General features: G+C 42.5%; 1 long non-coding RNA gene across 2 annotated transcripts in view; it reads left to right on the forward strand.

Moving 5' to 3' along the window:
* Positions 1–5,197: 5,197 nt before the first annotated feature.
* LOC117369014 overlaps positions 5,198–20,182 on the forward strand; it is a 99,140-nt gene continuing 84,155 nt past the window's right edge. The window contains exon 1 of one of the 2 annotated variants that reach the window (XR_004541060.1): positions 5,198–5,392. This is a non-coding gene — a long non-coding RNA (uncharacterized LOC117369014). The remainder of the gene's footprint in view (positions 5,393–20,182) is intronic. The other variant, XR_004541059.1, reaches the window with a different exon arrangement.

The raw sequence follows: 20,182 nt of genomic DNA on the forward strand, positions 1-20,182 counted from the left end.
AAGCTGTTTTTAGATACGTCTAAAAACCAGCTTTGGTTATGGGACTTGAACGATCAGGCTCTTTGATCGTCCAAGTAGCCATTTAAGACACTTTTTAGACTTTTAAAAAAAAATTATTATTAACCCCATAGTGTATTGCATTAATCGGAACAATGCTGTTTCTAAAACTGAACCGTGTAGAATTGTTTTACGTGGTTTTTTTTTTGGGTTTTTTTTGCTGAATAAAAGTTTTATTGCATTTGACTAAAGTGTACTGTGATTTTTCATGACTAAAAAGTGGTACTCCAATTAAGCGCACACTCCGTTTAAGTACACGTGGTGGTCTGGTCCGAGGGCCTTGCACATAAGCGGAGTCGACTGTATCAGACTTTCAGTGGTGAATTTTGTACTTTATTCAAAATTAAAAATACAATCCTTTTTTCTACTTTTCGAATCATGTTGGTTTCAGTTTCTGCTTTCTGCTTTCCTCTGTCTTCTCTTAACTCTCATACCAGGGTTATGTGTTCATTTGTCATTTTTCTCTCTACTCCTGTCTTCTTCATCTCCTCCATCCATCTCCAACAATTATTTTTTTCCTCTCAGTGTTCTTCAATTTATTTTCTTCCTCTCTTCATTCATTCTTACTATATAGTCTTCAATTTCCCTCTTTTTACTGTCTACCTACAGCTTTCTATCTCTTGTCTCTCACAGTAAACTTTTCATTTCCCTTCCTCTTATTCTCCAGTCTTTCACTAACTCTACCTTCTATCCCCTTCCATCCCTTATGTCCTTCTTTCTCTCCACCCATGCCCTTATCACCTCACGTTTAGATTACTGCAACTCACTACTCTCAGGTCTTCCACCCTGCCATCTTTCTCCTCTTCAATCTGTCCAGAATTCAGCTACACAACTCATATTCTGCGAAAGCCACTATACTCACGTTACCCCTCTCCTAAAGTCACTTCATTGGCTTCCGTTTATGAATTCAATTCAAACTCCTCTCAATGACTTATAAACATATTCACTCAGCTGCCCCTCACTATCTCTCTTTACTTATCTCCCCCGTGTACCCCCACCTCCGTGAGCTCCGCTCAGCTGATAAGTCCCTCCTATCTATGCTCTTCTCCTTCTATCTTGCTGCGCTTTACGCCTGGAACAAACTGCCTGAATCCCTACGACGTGCTCTGTTGCTGACAGAGTTCAAGTCCAATTTAAAAGCCCACCTCTTCGAGAGTGCTTTCAACTCTAATTCTTCTCACCTTGGGTTCTGCATCTACAACACCCCCCCCCGTCCCTCCCTCAAGCCCCCAAAGCAGCTAAAATGTCCTTTCCTGTCCTTCCTTCTTACTTTCAGCCACAATATTCTCACCTGCCCCTTCCTTTTCACTCGAAGCTAGAATGCCCCACCCTTCTCTTTTTAAATAGCAGCTTCCTGCATTGGTTGTTTCAGGCTGTGAATTTATTTATTTAGATTTTTATCCCGTTTTTCCAGAAGCTCAGAATGGGTTAAAATTTGACATTCACAATTAATTTAAGAACAGAATTAGGTTATATTTAAACAATTACAGAACTATTCGAGAGTCCAGCCTAGTCATAGCAAAGCGTAATTGGAGAGTAAATTGAGGAAGCTGAAGCCCTATTGAGTTCCTATGACTGTCGGGAGCAGCGCGGGCCATTCAACATGGCTCTCTGCACTAAAAACCACTAGCGTAGTTTCGTAGAAGGGGGGGGAGTTAGTGTCAAGAAGGGGACCACTCAGATTTTACTGTGGGATGGGTCACTAGTACCTGGCTGAAACCCAAAGAGTAGCAATATTCCATACTACCGATCCAGGGCAAGCAGTGGCTTCTCTCATGTCTTTCTCAATAACAGACTATGGACTTTTCCAAATTGTCCAAACCTCTCTTAAAACCAGCTACGCTATCCGCTCTTCCCACAACCTCTGGCAATATGTTCCAGAGCTTAACTATTCTCTGAGTGAAAAAAAATATCCTCCTACTAGTTTTAAAAGTATTTCCCTATAACTTCATCGAGTGTCCCCTAGTCTTTGTAATTTGTGACGGAATGAAAAATTGATCCATTTGTACCCGTTCTACTCCACTCAGGATTTTGTGGAGTTCAATCATATCTCCCCTCAGTTGTCTCTTTTCCAAGCTGAAGAGCCCTAACCTTTTTATTCTTTCCTCATAAGGTTAGGGCTCTTCAGCATGGAAAAGAGACGGCTAAGGGGAGATATGATGCAAAATCCTGAGTGGTGTAGAAGGGATGTACATGTGGATCGATTTTTCACTGTCAAAAATTAGAAAGACTAGGGGACACTCGATGAAATTAAAGGGAAATACTTTTAAAAACAGTAGGAGGAGATCAGTCATAATATCTGAAAGAGAATGGCCAATGTCATCCAGTAGAACTGATCTCCATATTGAAAGAAAGAGAAGGGAGAGATCAAAATAGAAGTCACCGATACAATGAAGAGTATTTGCACATTTGGACTGCTGATCAGTAATATGAAAGTTATTTTTTTCCAAGAGAAACAGAGTGTGTTGCAAACAGCTGAGACAGACAGCACCCCTGAGGCAGCAGGGATAGCAGGGACAGAGGCGGGACGATGCTGTTTACTGCCAGAAGATATCTTGAGAAGACAAATTTCTGCCTTCAGCTTAATACGCTTACAAGAAATTTAAGAGAGATATTTGTGCCTGTAAGACAGTATGGTCACATTTGGAAGAACAAACACCTCTGCGTTAAGGGGGCAACCAGGGGCCAGTTCTGTGCTATAGGCATTCTGAAAGTTAAGGGAAAGAAATGTAAGAAAACAAAATTATGTCAGTTAGAGAGACAAAGGAAACCTTTTATTTATTGAATCAATATAATGTCAGCCAAGCTGCACTCTTAAGCTACAGCCTAGAGATGCTTCCAACTTTCCGAAAACAACACTTTATTTGTCCATTTCTGTATTTAGAGTTGTGGTCTGCTAGAATATATGAAACTATTTACTGTTCATTTAGATTTGCACTTTCTTTCATTTATTTAATGATTTATTATACCTTCCAAGTTACAAAATCATCTGTGGCTGACAAAATGATTAAAAGAAAAGTGGGAGACAATATCTCTTTTATAGACATGAAGCTAACTTAGCTGAAAGGTCTGGGAATATAGCCTCATTTAAGGATGCGTGGAGCCCTTTAGAGGGTTTTGTTAAACAGTACGGGTGATAATATGAATGACCTGTCAGACAAATGGAAGGGAGAGAGGGTGGGGTTGGGTAAAGGTGGGTGGGTGGGAGGTTGGGGGTTTGGGTAAGGGAGGGATGGGGGATAAGATATTGATGCGTTATTGTTAATATTTTCCTAGTGTAAGTATACATATGTTATGATATATTTTTTTGTTTATTCTGTAATGTGTTAAAACTTAAGAAAGATTGAACTAAAGAAAAGAAAACAATACACAAAGACACAACACGGCAGGTGAGGTCAGGAAGTTATTGACTTATGCTAGCCCTATATTTATTATACTTCAGAAAATGTTGAACAATTTCTGTAGTTGGATCCCCCTGTCTAAAAATTAGGCTCTCTTAGGGTGGCTAGTGCATGCATTTATTTATTACACCTACCGTATTTACTTAAATATAAACCGACTCAAATATAAACCGAGGTAACCTTTTCTTTCCCCAAAAAAGAAGGAAAAAAGGTTGACTCGAATATAAACGGAGGGGGAGGGGGGTGTTAATATTCAAGTGCAGTGCATTGCTTTGCCCTGCCCGGCTTTGCACCCTATTCCCCCTCCCTCGCTGCTCTGCCAGGCTCTGCATCCAGCCCCTGCACTCACTGCCAGTCTCTGCACCCTCCCCCTCTCCCTGACAGGTTCTGTACTCTGATCCCCTTGCAGGCCTCCACCGGGCCTGCCGTAAGTCCTGGTGGGCCAGCAGTGGGCCAGGACAGTAGGGATCCCTCCCACCTCCTGTCCCAGCTGATTCTAAGAACTTTTACCTTTCTCCTGCCTCCCTCACATTCCTTTAGAATCCCTGGTGGTTCAGCGGTGAACTGCGGCAGAAGCAACCTTCCTTCGCTCCTGCCCTTGCAGAGCCACTAACTGAATGGCTGCCACAAGTTCTTGCAGGACTGCGAGAATTCACGGCAGCCAGTCAGCTAGTGGTTCTGCACGGGCAAGAGTGAAGGAAGGTCATTCCTGCTGCAGTTCATCACTCGATCACCAGGGATTCTAAAGGTATACAGGGGAGATGGAAGGGAGGTAAACATTCTTAGAATCAGCTGGGACAGGAGGAGGAAGGATCCCTGCTGTCCCCGCCCACCACTGGACCTCCAGGGATTTAAAAGGTACACCGGGGAGGTAAAAGTTATTAGAGTCCGCCAAGACAGGAGATGGAAGGGTCTCACAGCAGGCCTAGCAGAGGCCTGCAACAGGTTTAGGGGAGGGGGGGGGGGACAGGTCGGCGCTGACCCAAATATAAACTGAGGCCATCATTTTTGGACCATATTTTGGGCCCAAAAATCTCAGTTTATATTTGAGTATATACGGCATTAAAAACATTTTCAATTCTGAAATCCCCAGTTCTAAGCATGGTACAATAAAAACATACATTAAAAAACACACAGACCACATAAAACATACATCAGTAATAACCATATGTCAGATCCCCCATTCTGAAACAATGAGTGCAGTTTTTTGTTTGAGAGCTTCTGGGGAGTCAATTCAGAGTGGTTTACATGAGTTTCTGTAATGGTGTTACAATAGAGTTAGCGTTTTCTGAGATACTTTTCCATACTGACATTTATACCATAAGTAGTCATCCTATGTATATCGTCACAGGGCTGCCTCTGTTCCTAGCAAGGAAGCCTCGCCAGAAAAGGGAAATGGGGTTAAAACCCTTGAAAGTATTCCTAAACCTGCTAAAGAGAGTCCCAAAGCAGCTCCTAGGAACACTTACAAGCCAAGTCTTCCAGCAATTAAACCTCCTAAAGCCCTGCCTGAAGCAGGCAGATCTGGTTTAGCTTTACCTAAGCCAGTTATAGGAATACAAGTGGAAAGACTACATCTCCCAGCAGGCATAGAGCCAGGGAAAGGAAAGAGCAGGGCTGGAATACTAGCTCAAACTGGTTTAGGCTAGGTGAGAAGGGCTCTGAGAGCAGGCTACCCTAACACACCTGCAGGGAGGACTAATCAATGTCCTGCAGTGAAAGAAAAGGGTGTAGTTTTCTCAAAGCAGGGGAGTCAGCTCCAGAAGCAGTGGAGGGCCAGCCTCAGAGTACACATGAGCTCCTGACCCAGCAAGCCAGGTCCAGTCAGCAGGTTGCAAGCCACAGATTGCCAGCCCAGAGAATCAGGAAGCCACAGTCTACCTCCTGGCTACCAGCCCAGGCAGAGGTTGGTGAGATAGAAGCCACAGAGAATGGTCAGTCTGTGTTTGGGCAAGACAATGAGATGGCTGATGAGGATCTTGCTTATAATATGGAGATAGATGAAACAGAGTTGTCCACTATAGAAGGAATGGAAATACGCTAATCCTTTCCTGTTAAAGAGAGCTGGGATAAAATTTGGACTGTGTACTAACTTAAGCGAAGGCTGAATATATTTTTTTAATTATTCCAATACCAAGCTACCAATAGAACCTCACGTAACTGCTCGGCTGAGGTTTTGTGTGCACTGGGTAAGGCCACTTGCTGAGCTCAGCTTGGCCACGCCCGGTCACATACAGTACATATTTATACTATAGTCAATCATCCTACATATATACACATATAATACTAGTATCATGTACTGTGTTCATACTAATTCCTACTTATTTGCACACATAATACCTTTATCTTATTCTGTGTTGTGTTCCTAATAGGAACCAGTCAGCTATCTCCTCTATGTTGCTTTTTTTGTTAAAGTAGTCTGTGAAGAGGATGGTCTATATCCCTTTCATGAGTGTCCTTTGCTAGTTTTAATTCCTTTGGAAGAGAGTTCCACCACCTCGGTACCATCACCGAGAACATTCTTGTCTGAACTTTTTTGTATTTGATATCTCTGTAGGAGGGTATTCCAACAGGTATTCTTGGCTCGAGCACAGGGCACTTGTTGGTGTATGGCAATGTAGTCTGGCAGCTAGATATTGCAGTTCCGAGAGTTTTAGCTGAATTTAGAGGAGAGATTTCTGGGGCATTTGGATAAGAAGAGGGAAATAATGCACTAGAAAGGGTAAAAGTGAATCGTTTTTTGTTTTTTTTTACTCCATCAAAAATTACAAAGACTAGGGAGCATTCAATGAAGTTACTTGGAAATACTTTTAAAACCAATAGGAGGAATATTTTTTCCCTCCAAGAATACTAAGCTCTGGAACTCATTGCCAGAGGATGTGGTGGCAGCAGTTAGCATATCTGGCTTAAAAAAAATGTTTGGACAAGTTCCTGGAAGAAAATTCCATAGTCTGCTATTGAGGCAGATATGGGGGGTAGTCATTGCTTGCTGTGGGATCGGTAGTATGGAATGTTGCTATTATTTGGAATTCGAGAATCTTGCTTACTTTTTGACATTCTGGAACTACTGTATTTGGGCTTCTGCCCGGAACTTGTGACCTGGATTGGCCACTGTGAAAACAAGATACAGGCAGGGCTAGGTAGACAATTGGTCTGACCCAGCATGGCTAGACCTTATGTTCTTGTAACCTCCTCATTCTGTATTTTTAGCCCTTAGGGTTAGATTCACTAAGGCCACGGATCAGATTTGATCCGTGAGCGATCCGATCCGTAGCTGGGGGGGAAGTGGGGGGGCTGATTCACAAAGTGCCCTCATGCAAATGAGGGCGATCGGAATCACACCCCCAACCGACCACATGGATTGCTCTCCAGCGATCCCGACGCATGCACAGACCATCTTATGCATGCTTACAGAGCTGCAAACCTTTTTAAAAAAAACTTTTACTTTACATTTACTTTTACTTCATGAGCCCGTGGTTTTAACCTGATTTAAACCTACGGATTAAAACCAGGGACTCGCACTGTGGGCTTAGAACAGGGGGGCGGAGAGCAGGAGAATCGATTTGCAATTTATAGGATAGCACTTGGCAATTATTTGGGGGGAGGGGGGCACCCAAATATGGGCAGATCATGGGCATATTTTCGAGTTAGGCACCTCTTTGTGAATTAGGTGCCATTAGGCTCCAATTTCAGGGCCTAACTTTAGGCAAAGAAAACCCTGGGATAAATTAAGGATACCTTATAGGGTTGCCTAAATGTTAGGATGTTGATTCTATAATGGATGCCTATGTTTTTAGTTATATTATTGGTGCCAATATCGGTGCCTAACTTCAGCAGACTTTACAGCATCAGGGCCTCTGTCACTCCAACAAATTCCTAGACAAAACCTTCGCCTACCAGGCCGCCAAACTAAACCCATGGATAGCCCAATTAATCCTCGATGCCTCCTCCTACCTCAGTTTTAGAAAATTACTCAAAACTCACCTCTTCCAAGGCCAGGACACTTAATTGCCCCCCCCTCAAAGAACCTAATCTTCCTCCCGCCCTTTACTACGCCTCCACCCCCCCCCGATCCACTCCCTCCTGCCCCCCAACCCCATCCACTTCGTTGCCTGCAACTCTGTTCAATTAATACTTAACTGTATGTAACTATGTTCAATTTAATACTTAACTGTATGTAACTATGTTTAAATTAATGTGAACCGCCTAGAACTCACTGGGTATGGCGGTATACAAAAATAAAGTTATTATTATTATTATTATTATAAAATTAACTGTTAGCACTCTGAATATTGGTTCTAACTTTTGGCACCTTTTATCTAATTGCCCCAGGGAGCTATATTTATTGCCGCTTTAGTGTGCAGTAAAGCGCATTTCGTACTGTAGGACTCAAGTTTCAAGTTTATTAGGTTTTTATATACCGCTTATCCAGAATATCTAAGCGGTTTTACAATCATTTTACACTCAATCATTTTCCCTATCTGTCCTGGTGGGCTCGCAATCTATCTAACATACCTGGGGCTATAGAGGACTGAGTGACTTGCCCAGGATTTCAAGTTTATTAAAATTTTGATATAAACGCAATATCAAATATTTTCAATACAAAATTTTGGGGGGGAGGACAAAATAAAACAATTTAAACAGGTAAACATACAATCGATGTACACAATTAATTAGTGATACATAGGGAAAAAGGAGTGAACTACAATTGTTAAAGAAAGTAAGAGAACATTTAAGGAAAAACAACATCAGGAGGGTAATTGAAAATGTTTTACAAATAAAGCAAGGTCTAAAAGTGAAAGGGAGACGTTGTAACCTATATATAGATCTGGTTAGATTTAAGTGTTTGAACCTGAGATTGTTGATAAAAGAGTTATCCTGTTTATGACTCGAATGCATCTTTGTATAAGTGGCTTTTTAATGTGCTTTTAAATTTTTCTAAAGAAGTTTCATCATGCAGATAAATTGGTAACTTGTTCCATAGCTGGGGTGCTATGATTGAAAAAGTTGTAGCTCTTCTGGTGGCTACGGTAAAGACCCTCCTCTTCAACTAAAGATCTCCTCTGTCTTCTCCCCCCCCTTACGCCCCACCCCTCCTCTCCCCTATCACCTCCCCAAACTCCAGTATAATCCTCTCTTACTCTCTCCACTGACAAATTGTACCTAAACACATATAACTTTCCTTAAACTAAACTACTGTATTTCCCCCTTCTCTCATTCTGCTGTATTCTCCCTGTATTAAATTCTCCCCACAATCCATAAGTCCAATCACTAAACCTGTTGTTTTACTTATATGTCTAGTTACTCTCCACTGTGTATGTTCATTTGTAGACCGTTCTGAGCTACTGGGAGGACGGGATAAAAATCCAAATAAATAAATAAATAAATATTATTTTCAGAGACGGGATAGTCAGCAAGTGCTGATCTATTGATGTTTGTTTTTTTTTTTTTAAATATTCTTTATTCATTTTCAAAATTACATTAAGTGTTAAATATATTCATTCAGATTAACATTAACTACATCACTTACAAATAATCATTGATATATTACATAAAAACATATCCCTTCCCTTTTCCCACCCCACCCACCCTTATATTCCATTATCATATAAAACATGTAATAATAAAATTCCCCCCCCTCCCTACCTCTTAAATCGATAAGTATAAGGGAAACAATTTGAAATTAATCTTTACAATACTTTGTTAATAGTTGGATCTATTGATGTTAAAGATCTGGCTGAGGAATATGGTATCAAATAATGATGTAAAAATATTGGTGTGTTGGTTTGTTGAATTTTGAAGGTTAATAGTGTGATTTTATAGATTATTCTATGTGAAGTTGGTAGTCAGTATGCTTTTTGTAACAGGGGAGTGACATGATTGTATTTTTTAGAATTAGTAGTAATTTTTATTGCAGTATTTTGTATAATTTGCAACCTTCTTATTTCTTTCTGAGTCATGCCATGGTATAATGTATTGCAGCACTGGATTTGAACCCACAACCTCAGGGTGCTGAGGCTGTAGCTCCAACCACTGCGTCACACACTCCTCCTCATTTTATACAAAAGACCTAGCTACTAATAATGTAGGTAAAGGACATTAGAGCATTAATACAGTATTGAACTTTTGCAGATATAGCCTCAAAGAGCATATCGTCTAAACTGGAGGCGGCAGACAGAATCTCGGTAGCAGAGAGATTGCTATCAAAATACCGAATTTTTTTTTTTTTTTTTTTAGAAAGCCTACTTAAACATACACTAGAATAAAGAAAAAAAAAACCCCCCACACATACATCACTGTTTCTCTCCAACCTTTAAGTCGTCTCCAACTCAGTGGAGGAGTGAAGATGAGGGGAGAAAGAAGAAGCAGGAATGCACTTCATGATATGAAAAGAGCCTGCACAATGGTAATGCTCGTTGAAAGGGGAGGGAAAAAAAGTGATTCATTGTGCCTACCAGATCTGTATTACACAGTGCTGCATTTTTTAAAATATATTTTTACATTTATAATGTGCCAAATGTATTTGTGCTTAACTGCTTTCGTAAGATTTTCCTCCCTTGCAAAAATCACAAAACACTGCGTCCTCTTCCTTACCATTGGTCTCACGAACAGCAGGGCCATTGTCTTCAGCGATCTAATTTGCAAGTGAGTCAAACAATTTTCTTTTCATTTTTGTGAAGAATTCAGTGCGGTAATTCTGTTCGGCAGTGTACTGTGTTGAGGGAGAGCGAAGCTCGAGCTAAGTAGGTGCAGTATTTCACAGTGCTGTAGTGATAACGCATAATGTTGAGATTAAATATGACAGTCGCTCAACATAAACCTTTGCGTCTCAGTTGATTTTAATGTAAATTTAGTAATGGTTACCATATGGCTCCAGAAAAAGGAGGCTGGTTTAACACATCCGGGTCTTACTAACATTGAAAGCCATGGAAGCAAAACCTGAATGTCTCAATCCGTCCTCCTTTTACTGGAGCCATTATGGTAACTCTAAAATTTAGGGATAGGTTGCTGGTCTTTATGAAATTATTGAAGACACATTACTATGATATCATGGAGTTATGATATTTAGCTTTATTTCATTCAAGGGTTGTTTGTATTCTGTTTCCTTTGGTACTTATTTTATTAATGTACTATTGCAACCTGCTTAGATATTTTAGATGAAGGATATAAATATTTTTAATTAAGAGGTCCCACCTCCCCAATCAAACTACCCATCCCGGCAAGAGGGATACCTATTCCCTCCCACCGCTCCCCATACCTATGTAATGAAGGCAGGCTAGAAGGATGCCTACTCCCTCCAGCCAGCAAGCCCTCCACTTAAAAATGAGAACCCTTACCCTTCCCAGTGCACCCTGGGGTGCACCAGGGAGAGGTCTAAGGCCCTGATTGACCCAGGCGTCTATGAGAGGGGCATTAGCTGCCTAGGCCAATCAGACCCCTCCCCGGTGCATCCCAGGGTGCACCAGGAAGGGGAATGCCTGCCATTTTCAAGAGGTGGGTCTGCCAGCCAGAGGGAGTAGGCATCTCTCTGGCCAGCATTCCTTACACAAATATGGGGGCATCAGGGATGACAGAGAGGAGTGGGTGACAGCAGCAGCAGGAGGGTGTAGGTATCCCTCCTGCTGCTGGGGTGCAATTTGGTTGGGGGTGGGTGGAGGCAGCAGGAGAGAGTGGGTACCCCTCCCACTGGGGGGGGGGCAACAGCTTGGTTGGTGGGAGGTTCGGTGATGGCAGTAGCGGGAGGGGCAGCATGGTTGGTGGGAGGGTGGGCGACAGCGGCAGTGGGAGGGAGTGGGCATTCCTTTTGCTGTGGGGGCAGCTTGGTTAGTGGGAAGGTGGGTGATGGCAGGAGGAGCAGTTTGGTTGGTGGAAGGGTGAGTGACAGTGGCAGCAGGAGGGAGTGGGCGTCCCTCCTGCCGGTTAGGGGTTCTGTGTCCGCGGCAGTTGGCTCAGCTGATCGTGGCAGGAGAATTCCCTCTCCCGTCTGATCAGATGAGCCTGCAGGGTTTCCCATGGCTTTGGGGAGCCCTGCTGGCTCAGCTGATTGAGGGGGATTCCCTGCCATGATCAGTTTTTTGCTGCTATGGTCTAGCGGCAAAGATAGGCGGCTGAAATGTAGGCCAGGGTTTTCCAGATCTACATTTCAGCTGCCTATCTTGGTGTGAATCATGGCTAATTATCTGCTTTACCCGCCTAACATCACTTCCAGCATTGGCCACTTCCAGCAACGCCACCTCCAGCATTGGCCAAGCCTACTGTGGTATTCTGCAGCCTAAAGCGGCTACCTCTCCGCAATTGCAGCTGCCTTTTATTTAGGCATCAGTAGGTGCTTAACACTGCCATTTTTTGCCATTTCTGTCTGTGTTTTTCCATTAACTTAGGCATCAGCAGGGTGCCTATCGAGGCCTAAATTTAGGCGCTGGTTATAGAATTTTCTCCAGAACGAATAACTCCTTCATTAATACTACCCAGACCTGAGTGACTAATGAGTGCTGGATCATCATGTGAGAGTAACACTGTTTCCCTCCAAAAAGAACCTCAGTTGGACAAGATCATAAAATATAGAGGGCTCCTTTTACAAAGGTGCTCTAATTCTGTGTTTCTCAACACGCAGTACATGTACCTTTGTGGGTACGTGGGCCGCTTGTTGGGGGTACGTGGCCTGGCTGCTGCTGCTGGGGATCCTTCCTTGCCCGCCTGCTGCTGAAGCCGCTGCCACAGATCCTCCCTGCCTGAATAAATGCCTGCCAAACCACCCCCACCCCCGAAGTCGTCCCTGTTAGTTTGTTGGAGCCGGACTCATTCCATCCTCTTCCAGCAACAGTTCCATGCAGGGACATAGGCAGTGACTCACACATTGCATAGCTGACCCGCAACCTTCTCTCCAATGTTAGAATTGACGTCAGAGGGAAGGATTGTGGACCAGCCACGTGCAGCGTGTGAATTGCTGCATGTACTGTCCCTGCACGGAGTTGCTGCTGAGAGAAGATGGAGTGAGTGTGGCTCTGATAAAGTAACAGGGATGTCTTCAGGCGTGGTGCAGCGGACAGGCAGGCAGTTCAGCAGGGATCCCAGGTGGCTTCTGTGAACGGGTCAGCTTCAGGAGAGGAGGAGGGGGGACAGGTAGGGATCCCCGGTGGCTTCTATGGAGGGGTTGGCTTTGGGGGAGGAGGGCAGGCAGGGATCCCCGGCATTGCAACTTAATTTTGAGACAAAGGTTGGAAGGCAGTGAGGGGAAGGGGGCATGAACTCAACACAGAAAGAAAGGGGGCATGAACATGGGACACGTGAGGGAGGAAGGGGGCACTAACTTGGGACATATGGCGAGAGGGAATAGAAAGGGAGAATTATTAGGCATGAGTGTGATTGAGAGATGGTGCACATGGGGAAAGGAAGAAAGAAAAATTGGGCATGGAGAGAGAGGGAGGAGTGAGGTAGAGATGCATGGGGAATAGAAGGATGAGAGGGAGAAATGTTGGATATGGTGATGGAGAAGGACCAGAGGGACAGATTGAAGGGGATACAAGGAGGAGGAATGTTGGACATAGTGATGGAGGGAGAGATGTGGCTTGGTGTTGGAGAGGGGTAATAGAAGGAGAAATGGGCAGGGGGGCTGGTGTGTAGTGGTGAAAAATGCTGCACATGATCTGGGGGATGAGAGAGGGAGAAATGCTGAATGTGACAGTAGAGGGTGTGGGAGAGATTCCTGGATCTCTCAAGACAGATGGACAGTGAGAGAGAGAGGGAGACTTGTTGCCAATGGGGCGGAGCAGAGAGGAAGAAAAGTTGGACTCATGGAGGGACAGAGAGAGATGTTGGTTGGGAAATGGAATGAGGTCTGGAGGAGAGGAAGCATGCAGGAGGCAGAAAGAAATAGTGGATGCATAGTCAGAAGGAAGTGTAACCAGAGACTCATTAAATCGCCAGATAACAAAGGAAGGAAAAATGATTTTATTTTCAATTTAGTGATCAAAATGTGTCGGTTTTGAGAATTTATATCTGCTGTCTATATTTTGCACTATATTTGTCTATTTTTCTATAGTTGTCACTGAGGTGGCATATTTTAAAGTCATCTGCCTTGACCTCTTTGGGGAAAAAATTGAATGCGTACAGTGTGCTTTGTGGGTTTTTAAAAAAAATTTTGTGGTTACCATTATGTATTAAGATTATATTATGAGTATATGAAAAATGGATGGAAAAAATTGCATTACAATTAGTACTATTATTATGGGGGTGGAGTCAGGGGCAGAGCTTGGGCGGGTCTGGGGCGAGCTTGGGCAGGGCACTCGGTTGGTATTTGCTAGGCTTAGGGGGTACTTGGCGTGAAGAAGTTGAGAAACTCTGCTCTAATTGATTTAGTGCACACTAAATGCTAATCATTAGCATACACTAAATCATTAATGCTTCGTTCCAAATATAGTTTAAAATTCTAGTGCTTGCCTTCAAAGCCTATCGTACAAATAATTCAGATTATCTCGCTGCTCTTATGGTCTCTTATGTACCTGCACGTTCTCATTGTTCTGTCAACGACCACAGGCTGCTTTTTACTTTACAGCACCATTCATGTTGAATTTACTGCTGGGATTCCTCAGATCAGAGACATCTTTTCCACTTTTCAAGAGAGGCCTTAAATCTTTTTTTTTTTTTGACCTTGCAATTGGAGGTTCCCCAACTTGATTTTAACTAACTCTTTTGCTTGCCTCTTATTGTTTTTCTCTTAGAGAGACTAGCTAAACAGACTATTTTAATTTAAATGTTTGTTTGCATGTTCGTATGATTAGCTTTTCTATCAAAATTATGATGTTCTTTTCTACCGCTTGTATTCTACTTTGATTTGTTGTACTCCAATCCAATCCTTAGGGCTCCTTTTACGAAAGTGCGCTTGGGTTTTTAGTGCGTGCTAGCCGAAAAACTACTGCTTGCTTAAAAGGAGGCAGTAATGGCATTTTAACGCACGCTATTCCGTTCATTAAGGCCCTAATGCACCTTTGTAAAAGGAGCCCTTTGTCTTATATACCGGGTTATTCCCCCGAGGGACTCGAACCGGTTAACAAAAGTTAACTCAAGGAAACATTAAAAAACAGTAATAGGGCAGGAAAAATTCAACTAATGCCAACATTCAGTTATCAACTACAAATTTCTTAAACAGATACATCATCTTTCAATTATCAGCTAAGAATTTCTTAAACAGATACGTTTTCAAAGTTTTTCTAAAGCATGTCAACGAAGAAAGACTCCACCTTGGTTCGCTCTAATGATAAAGGTGGAACTAGCAAATTTTAAGAAACTATAATAGAAAATGGGTGTTTGTAAGTATTCTCACCTTAATGACTATGCACTAAAGGGAAAATTAATGCGTGACTATTAATAGGGAAATTGGAGCCATTTTACCACTGCGCTAAAAGTGGATTTGCCTCATTCAGGGGATAGCAGTGGTCACTTTAGTCCAGCTACCTGAAGGAATTACTGGTGGACATTTGAACATAAGAACATAAGCAATGCCTCCGCTGGGTCAGACCTGAGGTCCATCGTGCCCAGCAGTCCACTCACACGGCGGCCCAACAGGTCTAGGACCTGTGCAGTAATCCTCTATCTATACCCTTTTCCAACAGGAAATTGTCCAATCCTTTCTTGAACCCCAGTACCGTTCTCTGCCCTATTACGCCCTCTGGAAGCGCATTCCAGGTGTCCACCACATGTTGGGTAAAGAAAAACTTCCTAGCATTTGTTTTGAATCTGTCCCCTTTCAACTTTTCCGAATGCCCTCTTGTTCTTTTATTTTTGGAAAGTTTGAAGAATCTGTCCCTCTCCACTCTCTCTATGCCCTTCATGATTTTGTAAGTCTCTATCATATCCCCTCTAAGTCTCCTGTTCTCCAGGGAAAAGAGTCCCAATTTCTCCAATCTCTCAGCGTATGAAAGGTTTTCCATACCTTTTATCAGACGTGTCACTCTCCTCTGAACCCTCTCGAGTATTGCCATATCCTCCTTAAGGTACAGGACCAATATTGGACGCAGTACTCCAGATGTGGGCGCATCATCGCCAGATATAACGGCAGGATAACTTCTTTCATTCTGGTTGTAATACCGTTCTTGATTATACCTAGCATTCTATTCGCTCTCTTAGCAGCCGCTGCACACTGTGCCGTTGGCTTCATTGTCATGTCCACCATTAACCCCAAGTCCCTTTCTTGGGTACTCTCATTCAATAACATACCTCCCATCATATAGCTGTACCTCATGTTTCTGCTTCCCACATGTAGTACTTTACATTTCTCAACGTTGAACTTCATCTGCCATCTCATCGCCCATTCCCCTAGTTTGTTCAAGTCCCTTTGTAATTCTTCGCAGTCCTCTTTAGTCCGAGCTCTACTAAATAGTTTGGTGTCATCCGTGAATTTTATTATCTTGCACTTAGTCCCTGTTTCTAGATCATTTATATATATATTAAATAGTAGCGGACCGAGCACTGAGCCCTGCGGAACACCACTCGTGACCCTTCTCCAGTCCGAGTAGTGGCCCTTCACTCCTACCCTCTGTTTCCTACCCGCTAACCAATTTCTGATCCATCTATGTACATCTCCTTCCACCCCATGATTTTTCAGTTTCCGAAGTAGGCGTTCATGGGGTACCTTGTCAAAGGCTTTTTGGAAGTCTAGGTATATGATGTCTATGGGGTCTCCTCGGTCCATCCGTTTGTTAATTCCTTCGAAAAAGTGCAATAAGTTCATTAGGCATGATCTCCCCTTGCAGAATCCAGGTTGGCTGGTTATCAGAAGTTTGTTTCTTTCAAAATGTTCATCAATGTTGTTTTTTATCAGTGCTTCCGCCATTTTCCCCATTTGGTGTTTGACGGAGTGTGTTTTGGGGATAGGTTGTTCTCGTATTGTTAGTATGGCAAACATTTTCTTCGGTTAGGGCTCCTTTTACGAAGGCGCGTCAGTGGGTTTAACGCGGGTGACTTTTCATCGCGCGCTAATCCCCACGCTGGCCGTAAAACTACCGCCTGCTCAAGAGGAGGCGGCAGCGGCTAACGCAGTCAGCGGTTTAGCGCACGCTTTTACGCACGTTAAACCACTAGCGCGGCTTTTGTAAAAGGAGCCCTTAGTAATGAGAGTTGTTACTGGATTAACGGCTTTGTTAGTTTTGCACTGGAAATTTAAAAATTTATTGAAACAAAAAAAAAAGATGTCTTTTGATATATCCTGTTGAGTAACCCAACCCCCGAATGACAGACTTACCAGATCAATTCAGGAAATAAATCCAATGCCACTCTGCAAGTAAACTGAGTTATAGAGGACACTTTTTGTTTTTTTTAACACAAGTAATATTATTGTTGTAGTCCGGGATGTATTTTCTAGAGGAAAAATATAATACTTGTCTGGAACAGATAATAAAGTATCCCCTGCCCCCGAGAAAAAAATGCAAGGTAACAAAGAGTTTGAAAACACCTGACAATTTTAACATTGCTTTGGCGAGAAGGATGTTTGGTAGTACAAAACTCTCTTTTTTTTTATTTAGTTACTTCATGAAATCGCCTATTGAAGTGATGCTTTGACACAAAATTCTGGAAAGGCTGAGCTATTGTTCAGAAATAACAGCACAGCTCTGCTTTCAATAGTGACAGGTCAACTTGCACTCAAAAGGGTTAAAGCCTTACTTCGTAATGCACTTAACTGCGATTGGTGGTGGTTACTTTTTTAACCTGCACAAACCCTGCAAGTATCAAATCTTGTTGACTGGATAAAAGTGCATATGTAGCCTTGTTGCTGTGCTCCAGTCCTAGTGTCTTGATGAATTGTGGATCTAAAAAGAAATTGTTTCTGTAACAATGTACTGCTATTTCAAAAATTACTTAAGGCTCATTTTTTTCATCTTAGCTTTTAGCTGTCCCTCTGACATCAATAAAATGTTTGAGAATGACTACAATTTTTTTGTTGAAAACAAAAGGAATTGCCCCGAAATATCCACAAAGAAGAAAATCCTGTTGAGTGACGATGTTCCTAAATGGACTTTATTAGAAAGTGTCAAAGTTCCAAAGGTACACTGAAATCATCCACATAAAATAATTCCATCCACATAAAAGTAAATCATCCACATAAGAGCCTTAAAGGACCTAGTCCGCTAGGGATACAGGACCCAACACGGTCCGCGTTTCGACAAAAAGTCTTCTTCAGGGATCCCTGGGGGTCCTATAAAGGTGAGTACGTGGGAAACAATTGTGTGGTGAGCCGGAAGAGAGACACACAATTGTTTCCCACGTACTCACCTTTATAGGACCCCCAGGGACCCCTGAAGAAGACTTTTTGTCTTTGTGGATGATTTATTTTTATGTGGATGGAATTATTTTATGTGGATGATTTCAGTGTACCTTTGGAACTTTGACACTTTCAAATAAAGTCCATTTAGGAACATCGTCACTCCACAGAGTTTTTTTGGTTTACAATTTTTTGTTGAACAATGCAAACAAAGCTGATTGATGTTTGTAATGTGTTGGAAAATGTATGGTAAAATTTGACCTCTACTATGTATGTCTACTTGTAAGCCTCTTAAGTGGATAATAAGTTCTTTAAATAAAGAAATAAATCAGTTTTGTGCTAGTCCAGAACGGTCCCCCAGCGTCAGCCCCATGTTTTTTTGGGTTTTTTCCCCCTTGTCTAGTCATGATGTTCTTCTCCAGTGATCTCTCGCTTCTGATGGTGTGACCAAAATAAGACGGTTGTAACTTCATCATTTGGGCTTCGAGTGACATAGCCGGTTTGATCTCTTCCAGAATCCATTTGTTCGTTCTTCTGGTGGTCCATGGCACGCCTAAAATCCTTCTCCAGCACCACAGCTCAAATGAGTCATTCTTCTCTCTGTCTTGTTTCCGTAGTGGCCAGCATTTGCATCCGTAACTGACCACTGAGAAAATGTGTTCATGGACAAGTCTGATCTTCGTTTGGAGTGTTACCTCCTTGCCTTTACATTGTCGAGAGTCTTCATTGAAGAGCGACCAAGTGCTATTCTGCGGAGTGTTTCCTCCCTGCTAGTTGCTTCTTTGTTTACAAAAGAGCCCAGGAGATTGAAATCCTTTACAACTTCTATTCTATCACCTTAGTTTAAAAAAAAAATGATGAAAAGCACCTGTGTTAGCATCATGTCTATAGTGCAGACATTTCTGAAACTGAAATGCACACGCATGGTTTACGAATATGCTTCCTACATGCCCTGCCCCATCCCTGGAATACTTCTTTTTAACATGATCAGAAGTAGGCATATTCTTTCAGGTGGCTGGAGATCTACTCATGGAGATTCATTCAACCAATAAAGACGTGCTTTCATTTAGATACAGACCACATTTTTCTGTATCATTTAATTTCTTTTTCAAAATGAAATGATAAACAAAACCACACAAACCTCCCCCCCTCAATGTTTTTCTATAACCAACCCCCATCCCTCCTTCATTATATCAGATTCCCAGCTTCCAAATAGGGCAAGAGTGATCCCCAGTCATTCCTGCCCTGTCAGTGCTATACTCCAAGGCCCCTGGGAGAATTCTGAAGTTAAAATGGAAACAAATCCTCTTTGCAATGAAGCACAGACATAAAGCAAAGAGCAGATAAAAACCTTATGACTTTTCCAGTCTGTCTGTCCTTACCAGCTACTAAGCTCTACTAAGCTCCTATGTACATGTCCAAATGCCCTACGCTTTCCTGAATTCAGATACAATCTTTGTCTCTACCACCTCTTCTGGGAGGCTATTCCACACATTCACCATCCTTTCAGTGAAGAAGTATTTCCTCAAGTGACTTCTGAATTGATTGTATTTCACCTTCATCATATGCCCCCCTCATTCCTGAGCTTCCTTTCAATTGAAATAGATCCAACTCCTCTGCATTTATGCCTTGGAGGCATTTAAACATCTCTATCATATCTCCCCCTTCCCTGCCTTTCTTCCAAAGTATGCATATTGAGGTCTTTAACTTGGTCCTTAAGGGCCTGATTCTCTAAAGGATGCCAATTGCAAGTCAATCACGCATCGGCGTCCTTTAGAGAATCGTGTCTTTTTTATTTTCTAATAGATGCTTTAAATGTAGGCCAGCATTTTACAGGCCTACATTTAAGACATCTGTCTTGTGCCTACAGAGATATATAGGGATGCATACAGATGGTCAAGGCCACTTTCATTGGAAACCATGTCCATGTTGGCCTTGGGCATCCATAAGCTTCCTTATGCATCTCCATAAGCTTCCTTATGCATCTCCATAGGATGCCTACAATGTAGGCGTCATTTGTCGCATTCACTTTTAAAAAAATGTGAATCCCAATTGGCTGGTGAGATGGTGGTAAGATACCTACTGCCGCCTACAATTGGGACGCCATTTGTAGAATCAGCCCATAAATGCTTTATGACAAAGACCACTGACCATTTTAGTAGCTGCCCTCTGGACTAACTCCATCCTACTTATACTTTATTGAAGGTGTGTCTTCCAAAATTGTCCTTTTACAAAGCTGCGGTAGAAAGTGGCTTTAGTACGCCCTTACTTAGGTCTCTTGCACATGTTATTAGCCCACCAATTTAGTGGCGGGCTAATAACAATGGCTAAGCTGCGGAACATCTTGTTTGAGAGAGGAATGGAAAGGGGGTGGGGGTGGTGAAGTTAGCATCAGAAAGGGTGAGGGGAGAAGGTAAGGTAAGGGATTATCGGGATTGGTGGAAAGTTAGATGGTTGCTAAGGTATG

Source organism: Geotrypetes seraphini, chromosome 11 (assembly GCF_902459505.1).
Source record: "Geotrypetes seraphini chromosome 11, aGeoSer1.1, whole genome shotgun sequence".
In the NCBI taxonomy this organism is placed as follows: Eukaryota; Metazoa; Chordata; class Amphibia; order Gymnophiona; family Dermophiidae; genus Geotrypetes; species Geotrypetes seraphini.